The sequence below is a fragment of the Macrobrachium rosenbergii genome, chromosome 43, assembly GCF_040412425.1.
Source record: "Macrobrachium rosenbergii isolate ZJJX-2024 chromosome 43, ASM4041242v1, whole genome shotgun sequence".
In the NCBI taxonomy this organism is placed as follows: Eukaryota; Metazoa; Arthropoda; class Malacostraca; order Decapoda; family Palaemonidae; genus Macrobrachium; species Macrobrachium rosenbergii.
In genome coordinates, this window is record NC_089783.1 from 20,369,282 (window position 1) to 20,383,031 (window position 13,750).

The window sequence follows — 13,750 nt, forward strand, 5'->3', positions numbered from 1 at the left end:
ACTGGTCAGGACTTTCTTAGATTTTGAGGGCCGCTGGGTAACAAACTGTCAAAGATTAAATAGTGGTTCATGAAGAAAATTAACTAAAAAGGTGGAAAGTGTGTTTTGGAATGTGTGAACCTTCCAAGGAGGTACCTTTGAAATAACTGAGAAAATATATCACTGTCTTTTCTTTCTCTTCACTTTAAATTGTAGCACTACAATACCGTAAGTGCTGTTTTCCTCCATACTTTGAGGAAGAATTGCAAGTGGGACACTGCAAAGAACTGGGTAAAATACACGTTCCTGAAGGTAAACAAGCTTCTCAGTGAGGAGGACGTAATTTGTCGTGGAATTTAGCAATGCAGGCAAAATAATTCACAGACCAAGAACAACACAAGTAGACCAAAGGGGCTTTGACAAAGGAAAGCTAATTTTTTCAAGTAACACGTAATTTGTAAAACAACCAGTCACATTTCGGCATTTTCCCACTTATCCACAGTTCAGGGTGAACATTAAAGATATTCCAGATAAGTAATCCTTTCTTACCCAGAGTGGACTTGGATGCAAATTACTATCAAAAGGTCCACTTCCTTGACAGTGTTGTTATAAATGGACGGCTTAGAAAAAATCTAAGGAGGTCTCAACATTCGTCGGAAAAATTGCAAAAGATGTGGGCATGCCTTTCGTACTCTGTATGTTAAGGAAATTTAAGATGTTGAATATAAAAACTTTAACCTGGGAGTATTGGTTTAAAGTAAAATAATACCAAAATTATAACGAGTTTCTGTTAATTGATAATTGGTAATTTTGTACTTTAAAACTTTGATCACATTCTGGAGATGAAAATATTTTTCTGTGCTTTGTAGTGCTTTGAATGATGTCCATTGTGATGGCCAATTAGTAGTTTTAGAGATACTGGCCCTGTTTTATATACTACAATTATGGGGATCCTAGTTGGAAACCAGGGTTTTTGGTTGCAGGAAAACTCAAAATAACCATAGGCAAGGCTGTATTTAACCGAATCCAACCAAGAGTTGTGGGTCTTTAAAGTTGCTGGGTCTAGGCACAGTAAATTAGAATAGATAACACTGTTAGAACCTGACCTGGCCACACCTATCCTAACCTAGGGCACTGGGCCTTCACCTGGGTGAGAGACTGCTATTCTGGACTTCATCAGCTAACCTAACTTAAGGGCATTGCAAATTTAAATAACAGGAGTGTGGCGTAACCAAACATAACTTAGGGCTCCATGTCCTTAACTGGTTTGGTGGGCTTTGCCCCCCACTGGACCTCCTCATCCAACCTATGCATTGTAAATAAAGATAAATGAGAGGGGTGTGATCTAACATAAACTCTGGAACCAGGTCCTTATCTGGCATTTGGGGTGGGTTTGGCTTTGATTCCACCAGACCCTCCTCACTTCACTTAGCTTATGGTATTACTTTGAAAATATTCATTAAACTTTGTCTTAATCAGAATCAGAAAGTGCAGAATTTGCTTGGGTATAAACTACTACTGATTTCTTTTTGTCTTTTGATGTTGAAGGCCACTGGATTTAAGGATGAGGAGGGTAGTGCTGACTTAAGATTGTAAAGAGAAACTGGTGCTGCTAGAAACTTGATAGAAAAAAAGATGCAAAGATGTATATTGCCGAAAATACTTTGATGGGTTACCTGGTTCTTATCTTTGACCTTTTTCCAAAGATGTTCAGTATGTATGTATGTATGTATGTATGTATGTATATCTGGATGAGAGCTGTCCACAAAATTTCCTGAGTGACTTTTTGTCTGGTGAAAATCAGGGACTTATTGGCAGAACACTTATTGTACATAATTATGCTGGCAGACTTAATATTTTTCAATGTAAGACACCTGAGTGGAAACATTGTCCACAGGCCAATGGCAGTACAAGAGACATTTGTACCATCTTGTATTCCCTCTTAATCCTCCCCACCCACTTCCAAAGTACCCAGATATCCTTAAGAGGCCTTCCTCACGTGAATATATGCTTACCAATATGTGGTTCATCTGTTTTGTCAACAACACCTTGGACACAATAGTTCTTGATTAGAAAAAGTGTATTCAGTTGCCTCGGAACAACAGCTGCTCCTTAGTTTTTAGGAAATCTTTATACAATACAGTAAGGTGGTCCTATCACTTGATTAAATGATTTATAGACAAAACAAATATCCATGCTGAAAGGTGTGAACCTTGAAGGGGAGAACCTTTGAAATCATTTAAGAGTATTTTTACACCTGTCTCTTAGTTTTTGGAACTTTCACCTTACGGCAGCCTCAAGAATTAGGAAGTTTTGAATTTTACTGAAGAAAGGTAATTGCTTGTCCAGGTAGAGTATAAAAATGAGCACATAATTTGGTAAACAACCCAAATTATTCAGTGGACATCTACACTAAAGGAGCCATGACCATGAACTGAAGCCCAAAATCCCACTTGATAGGTGAAACATGAAACAAAATAACCAGTGAGGTTTCAGCATTGTTCAAGTACCCACATTTCTGGACCATGTGCCACCATTTATGGAACATACAGGAAGAAGTTAGAAAAAGTCCAAATTAGTGTTAACATTTACTGGTAAATATCTTAGTAACGATAAATTTGCAATGGACTGTGGTAGGATTTTAGTATTAGGCAATTAATGAGACTGAACATAGCAAAATAACTCCAATATTGAGAACTGGTATTAATGTAAAAAAATAAATGTCACTTGTTCAATCATAACACTCATTTAATAATAAGAAAGTCTACATTTTTTTCTGAAGAACTGTATACAGTATTTTAAGTCATCCTACTATCAAGTATAGGCTTAGTGTAAAGCCTAGGGGCTGCATATGGGAAGCATGTAAAAACTTTCAAAGTTCCTCTTGGCTCAGATAACTTGAAACCCTCTGTAGCTAAGCTTGCTGTGCTTGTACAGCATGTCTCAAATATTTTTGAATATCAAGTAAATCTGTATGGCTTGTATTCTTATGGGAACAATATCAGATTTTCAAGATAATTTTTATTTTTTTAACATACAAAAGAGAGAGTTTAACGTAATCCCAGGTCAACTCATCCAGTGGTCCCTTTTTTCTGAAGGAAAAAGTTGCCAACATGTGAGTGGTTGGTGCCCAAGTCACTCGCCTGCCTGTGACCAGTTACCAAGTCTCGAGTAATTCAGGCTTAACCCACGGATACTTCTATATCCCTGTGCATCTAGAAATGATCCTGTAAGACGTAATATAGACATTGTGTTCGATCTACTGTAGATATCCTCCTGTGAGAATCACGATGTTGTGCCATGTTTTTTGAACAATTTTGTAGGAAAATGTTCAAATAATTTGAATGGACCATAAATGACTTATGGCAACTCTTAGGGCAACAATCACACCTCAGCTTAATGATAGGGCAACAATCACACCTCAGCTTAATGATAGGGCAACAGTCACACCTCACCTTAATGATAGGGCAACAATTGGCCGACCTTGAAGTTTGCCCGGTCATGAGGTTTTGTTACTGTATATTTAGCCCATAGAGTACGTTAGGTTAGGGTTTATCTCTTAAGTTATTGTTGTGGCGTTTGTTGATTTAGGTTCAGCTGTTGTAGTTTTGGAATCAGTTTTGTTTGAAGTAGTAGCTTATCTGATAAGGTGGTGCAGTATACAGGTCATGCAACACCGTTATTAGCTGTTTTATGAAAGAGATTTACAGTAGATTAGGGACTTCTCTAGTAGGTCAAAACAATTGCAGATCATAATGTGACTGATTAATCAATCCTATACTGTGCTTCCACTGCAAGGTTTGCTCTGAAGACAGTACTGTGTTTATTGGCATTTTAGCTAAATAATTTTTGGTGGCCATATTCCGTAAGGTTTTATTTCAGTAGATTACATTTATCTCAGCATTACTTATATATCACATTTACAAAACACAAGCCAGTGGTAACAATCATTTGCTGTTTTAACAAAGATTAAATTACTATATGGCTACAGTCTTTTGTGAGGTAATATTCTGGGAATAAACTTTAAAAATTCAAATAAATTCAGCCATTAGAAGTAGCAGTATAGCCTATCTCAATATTTTAGTTTATCCGAAAAGCAAGGTTGAGAAGTAAATGCATTTTCAAAGCTTGAAAATTCCCCTTAACTATAAGGAAAGTTTTATTGAATATCTGTTCCTTCGTCAGCCTTAAATTTTGTCATGAGGAAACCTTCGACAATGCAGTTAAGTCTGAGATTCTTCTAATACAGGGGTTGTTAAGCCTTTAAGAAAGCCAACTTTAAAAGAGAATTCATCTTCCATTATTATGACCATTCCCCACCTTGCTATCAGTGTTGCTAATTTAGCATTTTTAATGCTAGATTTAGGCATTTTTCTAAGTGGTTTGGCATTAAAATTTTGTATCTAGCATCTAGCATTAAAACAGCATCATAAAAATATTTAAGTATTTTGGCATTTTTAATATTTTTTATTCTTTATGAAAATAATTTATAAATATCAATAAATTGTGGCATATATGATATATCGCACTATTTGAAAGAAATTGTGTTTAATCTCTTACCAATGAAACCACATTTTAACTATTGCGCGAGGGTCACTAAGGTGTTTCAAATTTGAATGATGTATTGAACATGTTCACGTCGAGACTCGGGTTGTGTTAATTGTGTATTCAACCGTTGCATAGCTAGTTGCTATTGGCGCCAGCGTGACGGCAGTAGAGTTACCATTTTGGAGGAATTTTCCACAGTTAGCCTACAGCTACAGTTGACGACCGCCCCTCGCTCGTTCATATCACTTTTGTCAACTTCTTTATGAGATTCTAACTTAGTTAATCAGATTTGATAATCGAAGTTTGTAAAACAAAAAGTGTATCTTTCATTTTAATCATGAGTAAGGCTAAAGCAACATATTCTCAAAAATTTCGTAAAGAGTGGTTGAAAGTTCCTGCTTTTACAAAGTGGCTTTGTGAAGTGCCCACTGACCCTTCTAAAGCTCACTGCAAGTTTTGTAAATGTGACGTTTTAGCTAAAGTATTCCCTGTTAACAAGCCATTGTGAAACTAAGGAACATAAGCTTTCAAACCCATATCAAAGTACTTCTCTTGAAAATTTCGTTGTGAAGAAAAAGGATAAAACACATTCTTGAGGCAAATTTGGCAATGTTTATTTGTTCTCATTCATCATTCAACTCATGTGATCATTTGGTAGACATGTGCAAAAATTCTATAACTGACAGTGAAACAGTGAATAAAGTCAAAATGCATCGTACTAAGTGTGCAAATATTGTGAAAAATATGATTGCTCCTTATTTCAATGAAGATTTGATTTCTGATCTAGGCCAAGGAAAATTCAGTTTACTATTGGATGAATCGAATGATATTACTGTTAACAAGTTATTAGGTATCATTGTCATTTACTATAGTGAAAAACATGAGAAAGTAGTACACACATATCTTGACATGGTAATTCTAGAAAAATGTGATGCAGATGCCATTGTGAATGCAGTAAGGAGTGCATTAGCAGAAAAAAAATGGACATAAAAAATCTTCTAGCTATTGGTACTGACAATGCCAGTGTAATGGTAGGAATAAACAATGGTGTTTTCAAGAAGTTGAAAGAAGAAGTACCTGGATTACTTTTTATTTAGATGTGTCTGCCACTCAGTTCAACTAGCAGTGTCCCATGCTTGTGCTGCTTTTCTACCAAGAAACCTAGAGTTTTTAGTAAGTGAAACTTATAAATGGTTTTCACATAGTTCATTGAGACAAATTTCTTACAGTCAGCTTTACCATACCATTAATGAAAAGGAACCATTAAAAATCTTAAATTTATTGTCCAACCAGGTGGTTGTCAATTGAACCAGCAATCAGCCGAATATTAAGCCAGTGGATTGAATTGCAGACTCATTTCCAAATAGCAAGTGTTAATGAAAGGTGTTACACTGCTGATCTTCTCTATCAAATGTATTGTGACCCTTGCAATGAGCTTTTCATTCTATTTTTGCACCCAGTTCTAAAACATGTTCAAGAAGTGAACAAACTATTTGAATCAAATACTGTTGATAAAACAAAGTTACTTTCTGACCTATCACAGCTAATCAAATCTATTGCCAATATGTTAGTATTACCAACAAGCAGAATTAACCCTCTTGATCCTACTGCTAACATTGAAGAATTTCTTGATCCAAATCCACAGCTGGGATATAGATGTGAAAAAGATATCAGAATTGAAGATTAGCCAAAAATTCAAGCTCATCAAGAAATAGACATCCGCAAAAGGGCACAAAATTTTTTTGCTTTGTCTTTATAAGGAGTTACATAGTCGGTTGCCAGAAAACATCAGTATTTTACAGAATATCAATTTATTCTCAGTTGAAAAAACGTTAACTCATATTAAGAATCCCATCATTCCCTTATTGGATTCATTTTTCTTAGATGATGAAGTGAAGTCATCAATTGAGATGCAGTATAAGAACATCCATTTGCATAAATGGACTAATATAACAACAACTGAAGAATTTTGGTCGGAGGTATATGATTATAGAGATGCTTCCGGAGGAAATCCATTCAAGGATCTTGCAACATTTGCTATTAGTCTGTTAATTCTGCCTAATTCAAATGCAGAAGTTGAACGCTTATTCAGCAGCATGAATATAATCAAGAATAAACTAAGAAATAAAATGCTGCTGCCTATGCTCTCCGCTATTCTTACTATTAAATATGGCTTGAAAAGGCACAACAAATGCTGTAAAGACTGAATTGCCAAATGCAGTGATAAACAGAACTGGGACTATGGAAGCTTATGGCACTAAAAAAGCCCTAGAAGAAGAAGTGTCTGTATTTTCAAATTATGATGAAATCTTGTTCGAGATGTAATTCAAAAGTAAAGGTAAAATACTTTTTGGCATTTTTTTTGGTAGCAACCTAAACAATTTTAGCATTATTTAGCATTTATTTGATCAAAATCTAGCATTTTTATGAGATTTACATTTGGCAACACTGCTTGCTATCCATAACTACGTAGACAGGCATTACCATGAGTTTCACAGCCTTGTTACAGAAGCTTGTAATAAGCACTGACATAATATAATTTTGTTGATATTTTGTGTATGTAGAGTGACATTGTTGTTGAACATTACTTAATAAATTAACCATATTAAAGCATGTGGGCATTACTTAATAAATTAAGGCAGGTAATCAACTTAAGTCACTAGTTTTGAAATTGAATATTACTGTAATATCTCAGTTATAGAGACAGAAATGTTAACTTTGCAATTATTATTGACCTCATGGGAGTAATTAGCCCATGAATCAAACTTCAGCAGATGTTGCAAGATAATTTTGTTTATGCATTAAGTTTATAAAGTTGATTGTCAGAAGTTATCAATAAGGCTTAATAGAAGTCGTAATTAAGTTTAGATTGTTTGCAAGGCCATACTAGATATACAAGTCAAAATCTCTTGTCTGTTTTGTTTATCTGATAGTGCAATGGGCAGTAAAGTGTCCATGCTACAGGCGTATGCAGTGAAACCCAGTTATTTTTAAATCTCAAAACTAAATTTTGATTCTCTTTCAGGAGCGGTTTGATCTTCCAAGGTGAAGCTCGAACTTGCAGTTTCCAGAGAACTGGTTATAGTTCTGACGTAAAGTATTGTAAGAAAAGTTTGTTTATAATTCTGCAGTAATTTGTTGTACGAGCAAGCTGGTTAAAATTCTGCTGCCGTATTTTGAGAACAAGAAGCATCCCAAGAAAGCAGCTGGGTGCAGCAACTGGGATGAAAAAGAGAATTGTCACCTGAAAAGTTTAGTGGCATTCTGAAAGGAGGTGGATCGGTAGGCTACATCGTATTTCACGAGAAAGAATGCATTTGTCATTCAATTTTTCATCAAAGAAGACTGGATATTGAGAACTGTTTATGTAGTTCTGTATATTTCAAGTAATCTTTTAACTAGAAAAGCTAAGCATGATTATTTTTTGTACCAGTCGTAATCTCTTGTGTACTTAAAACATTTTTTTTATTCCCCTGTTTTGTGTGGTGCTAGTTTCAAATTGATAGCTTTTTCCGGCAATAATGCAGGTCTAAATAGGCATTGTCAAGCCACTTGATCATCAGAAATATAACTCGTGAGCTTGTATCTAATTCAGACATTTATTTTTAAATTCACAGGAAGTCATCTTAACACTTCGAAATTCCACTGACTCATGGATATGACATTTGCAATCCGACCTACGTCACAATAGAAAAATTACAAAGTTCTCATCTTAACTTTGCTTCAGTGAATTATGAGAAGTTATCTTGAGAGTGCCATTTATCGGGCGTATCTCATTTACTATTTTACTATAAATTATTATGTAGAGGATAATCTTATAGCATATATGTACGCACTTGCTCTGCATTTATCTTGTCAATACGTACTGTATTTTGTATTTTTAATGATTGATTTATTTGTTTGTTTAGAATTTATACATTTTGTGTAATCTGTAAATTAACGAATTCCAACGTAGGATAGGCTATCTTTATAGCCACACACACACACACACACACACACACACACACACATACACATACACATACACATACACACATTACATTAAGAAGTTTGAAAATATCAATTTTAGAAAAATTTAAAACTGAACAGGATATTCAAAGGATTGGTAGAACATGTTAATCAAAGGATTCTGTTGTGATTGGTTAATCACTGAATTAACATGTAACAGATTAGTCGGTGGATCTCAACGGAATGGGGTAACCATCACTAGATAATGATATGCTAGGTCAGTCAGTGGGTTTAAGTTAGGTCAGCCGAGAGAATGGGTTAAGATACAATGCATTGTACATTGGGTGATGGTAAGATAGCACATTAGTTCGTTAGTTGCAGAAGAATTCAGTCAGTGAGTTAAGGCAGCATATGGTAGTCATTGTTGCTAGTTGTTGGACTGGGGTAGGGCAGGTGTCAGTGGGTTAAGGTAAGTACTGTGTTCAGTGTGTTTTATTTAGTTGATTATTATATAATTAATCTTTTGGTTAAGATCAGATAGTTAAATCAAAGGACCAAAAGATGTGTTAGTTTATGAATAGAATCTATTTTAAAACGCAAGGTATTAGAGAATACTTAAGTTCAAGGTAATAATTTCTTATATGGTCAGTTATTCTGTGAACGTTATAATTCCTGTAAAATGCATAGAAATGCCTAGTCAGCCTTTTATGTGTACTGTATCTGATCATGTAGACTACACTTTTTTTTATGTAAAGAAACCAACTTAATACCTTTCTTTTTACAGGGTTTACGTGAGTCACAGCTCTGAAGAAAATTACCTGTAGTCTTTGGAAGAAAATTATCTGAAGTCTTTTGCTTTTAACACGGAGATATACTGCAGATATTTCCCAAGAAATGTTGAATTAGACGCCATAAAGAGAGTTCCTAATTGAGTAAAATTGAAGATCTGCCTCAGAAAATCTGTAAAATATATACTGTACGTACTACAGTACTTAGAAAAAAATCTTGAGTAGAGTTGTTGATTATAAAGCACCAAATGAAGCCGTAAATAGTTGTGCTTATGTTATGACACGTTATTTAAATATTGTATTTATCTTGCACTAATTATCAGTACTTAATGTGAATTGTACCAGTTAAATTATTTTCATTTGAGAAATATTACCAGTTTGATGTAAATGCTTTTAAATTTCTCAATAGACATTTTATGTAGTAGTATCAGTTCTTAATCTTTTTATATAAAGAGCACAGAATCCATTCTGGGAACATACAGTACATTGTTAAAGGTAGTAGTGCAACTTTCCCCTGGTACAGTTAGAGTAAATGCTTGAAATCTCATGAAATGTCTATTTAGTCCATCATTATGGTGAAAAAACGTTAAGACTTAATGCTAATGTTCAGTTAACCCAAATTACTGGTGTTTTTATAACTTAATCCAGTCAGTCCTTTTACACATTACATTTTTGTTTCTCCCTAACTGAATCTGCTCACCGGGCTTAGTAGTAAGGTAATGAAGGAAGATTTCAAAGGCGTGACTAAATTGACACCGAGCAACCACAATCGGTTTAACTGCAGTTCATTGAGGGTTCATATTTTGTCTTGAACTGATTTTAAATTTACAGGGTTTACTATGAAGGTACAACCATTTTCCTTTGATTAAAATTAAAAGACTGATTACTACAGAAGAACAATTAACATTAGCTGAAATAGTCTCACCTTTTATTCTTGAACTGATTTTCAATTGAGAAGAGTTTACTGTGAATGCGTAATTGTTTTCCTTTGCTTAGAATCAAAAGACTGATTCCTTTAGAAGTACAATTAAAATTAGTTTTAGTGTATCCTCAGATTCCTTAAAAAGTCTCGTCATTGTTATGAAAATATGAAGTAAGCACGAAAGTTAATTGGTAATATGCCTTAGTGTTTAGAAGCCAGATCGACTGGCTTTTAGCTCTTTAAGCCTACGCTTTATAAGTAATTAATAAGAAGAACCAGAACGAATTTTACTTCATTGATTGTGAGTAAGATCTGGTAAGTGTTAAAACCTGTTAATTGTTGCAATCATTAAATTAAATGGGAATCATTTGTCAGAGTTTGTAAATGGTTCTTTTCACTGGGCCTTCAAGGGTTAGTTTAATACAGTAGAGTATCTCTCTCTCTCTCTCCCCGAAGGGAGATAGTGCCGTTTATGCTCCTCGAGTGGTACACTGTAGGCATTGCTGTAAGTTGTTTACAGCGTTATTTCGGGCCTTAATTGCCCTTCCCACCCCCGCCCCCAACTTTTTAATCTTTTACTTTACCTCCATTCCTCTCTCTTTTTTCCCACTCCAGTGCTTGGTTGTATAGCGTAATTTTCAGGTATCGGTCCGTCTTCTATATATAACAAATTTCTCTCTCTCTCTCTCTCTCTCTCTCTCGCTCTCTCTCGCTCTCTCTCTCTCTCACACACACACACACACACACACACACGAAACCAGGTTAGTGTCCCCTGCAATTGTTTTTACAATAAATTCTTGATTGTTTTGCATTATTGTATTCGAGGGCGTTTTGGGTGTTTTAATAATCCCGAAGGCCTTTCTCACTAGACATCAAATGTAAATTTCACGATTTGGGTTACCAAAACTTGGGTAGTTCAATAATCCAGTCGCATGTAGAGCCTGGCAGACTTGTTTAAAGTAACTCATATTATGTCGTTGACTCCCTTGACAGGCACTTGCAATTATCATTCATAGCCACAGAATGACAAAACTGCTTTCAAGCAGGCGTACACATTTGAGATACTAATTGGCAGCTGGTTTTGAGCATTTAGTTTGTGTATAGAGAAATTATTTGTAATTTTATGGTGTGTGTGTAATGTGCATGGTCCTCAAGTGGGTAAAACTCGTGTAGTTTAAAAAAGTTTGCATTCCGTGAGGCTTTGCAAAGGAAAACCTGATATTAAGGAAAAAACTTGAAGAAAGGCTCAAGGAAGGCATAGCTCTTAAATGGTAGTCCTAAAGGGGTGCTAGTTTTTAGAAGAAATGCTGAAGTAATAGTTCTTGTTGGCTAAAGGAAGACATTCAAAGAAGGAGTAATCGTTAAAGAAGTCTCAGAAGAGGATTAATATTTGATAGAAGGATTAAATTGAATTCAGGTAAAAATGAAAAGGTGGATTGGTTCTCCATTGGAATGTCTTAAGGGAGGTTATGTTCTCAAAGGGAGACTTTTAGAAAGCCCATTTCAGTGATAATCCAACAGGCTGTAACAGTTTTCAAGACAAGGGAGGGCATATTTGTTGCAGAAAAAGTTTCATTTATGGAAATAATTTATAGAGTAATATCTAAGGGATCTCTCTACTGGTAAAAAATTAACGATGGCCACATTTCTTTGTACTATAAATCTGACAAATCTCTAAAAGGATATTTTCCAGAGTAATGCTTGAGGAAAGGGCTGAATATTTTTAGGGAATGGCAAGAGAAGTGGTTTTTAATGGCGTTACTAGGGATGACATTAGAAATTTAGTAACCTGTTATCCATAGAAGAAATTTTGGCCATAGTGGAAATCTGCTAACTCTCTTCTAATGTCAGGTTTTTCTTTTGGATAATTGTAATGTGTCAATGATACTAGAAAAAAAAACCTTAGGCATTACTTCAGGATTTTTCAAGAGTCCCTTCGGCCCCTGGCTGAAACCCTCCCCCACCCCCTCATTCCTTTTACTATACCTCCAATCTCCCATTTTACTGCCCACCTTCTCCTAACAATTGTTTCGTATCGTAACTAGGAAGTTTTCCTCCTGTTACAACTTTGAAACCTTTTTACTCTCCCTTTCAGCGCCTAATGATCTCATAAGCCCCAGCGCATGGCCTTTGGCCTAAATTTTATCTTCTATTCCATTTCAGTTTAAATTCAATAACTCAACTTGATTAGATAACTTTCACGGCAATCAATAGGGTGGATTTAGAGTGTTTAAAACCAGCTGTAGCATGATAAATATTTAAATACCTGAGTTTGTGTTTTGTTTTGTTATTCTAAGGCTTTATTTTTGTATCGACACAAATAGTTTATCTTAGAAATGATGTATGAATATTGTGATGTCAAGAGGAGCCTGTATACAACTTATTGTATTGGTTAAAATGTTAACAAGAACCAGCTCTTAGGAAATTATCATGTAACCATTAATGTTAAATTTCTTACCAAATATTAGCCGATGCATTTTTCTCTGTGCTTTACGTTGTTTGTTAAATATTGCAACCAGTATCAGAGCTACTTGGTAAATTCTATTTCTTAAGGAAAACTGGTACAGGAAACTTGAGTTGTTAATGAGCTAATTAAACTTCACCATAGAAAATATTTGAAGTACCTTGTTGCTCTTGCTGAGGAGCAAGGCGCTCAGAGTATTTTCTGTGGAATACGTGCATTTAGCTCCTCAAATATGAATGGGCAACAAATTCGAGGAAGATTATATTTTCACGCACAGTTTCGAAACATGACATCTCCATTTTAATGTGAAAGAGGAGACACGGTGGCTCGAAATTGTGTGATAATATACTCTCTTCCTCGCATTTGTGGCTTTTCATAATTATTCATTACTCTTTGAAACTGAGGTTCTTAACATCTAAATACTGAACTGCTCAGTTACCTTGACCCATTTGCCTGAAGTATAGAAGTTATCAAGTAGATTAAAACTTTGATTGCAGTGGAAAATACAAAGGATGGTTTTACTCTTAAGAAACTTATGATGCACGATTGATTTTACAGCTTATTAAATCAAGATTGTATTGTTTTATGTAATTATGAAATTTTATGAAATAAAGTTAAAATTAATTATGCATTCTTTTATTTATCTTAACTCATGGCACACAACTTACAACTGAAATTAAAGCAAACAATGGTATAAAATTTACAGCTGAAGTAAAATAATAAAAAAAATAATAATTTAGTAAAATAGCAGCGAGTATTCTCCCTTTGCAAAAGTTCATATGACCGAGTATTCCCCCAAGACGCCCCCCCCCGCCTTCCTTCCCCTCCTCCTCCCCACTCCTAGCACGAACAAATGCCTTAGTGTACACCACAAAAACGGTCAAAGAGCTCACGATATAGGTTTGGCTTTTAAGTGGCCATAAGGACATCTAGACTGTTATTCATTTCACCTCGCACAGAACTCGTTCACCCTTACAGTGATGGAATGAGAGCAGTTCCACGGTGCTGAACTCTAACCTGGGAATCATTTTGGACCACTGTCCACTTCTCAAAACCAGCTGTCTGTTGAGCAGGATTTTCCTGACTACTAAAGCCATGTCA

The 13,750-nt window shown here is 35.2% G+C and overlaps 1 long non-coding RNA gene across 1 annotated transcript in view; it reads left to right on the plus strand.

Moving 5' to 3' along the window:
* Window positions 1-13,274, plus strand: part of LOC136828622 (uncharacterized) — an 18,581-nt gene extending 5,307 nt beyond the window's left edge. Inside the window, exons 2-3 of the long non-coding RNA XR_010850154.1 lie at window positions 7,553-7,809; window positions 9,260-13,274. This is a non-coding gene — a long non-coding RNA (uncharacterized lncRNA). The remainder of the gene's footprint in view (window positions 1-7,552; window positions 7,810-9,259) is intronic.
* The last annotated feature ends 476 nt before the right edge of the window (window positions 13,275-13,750 follow it).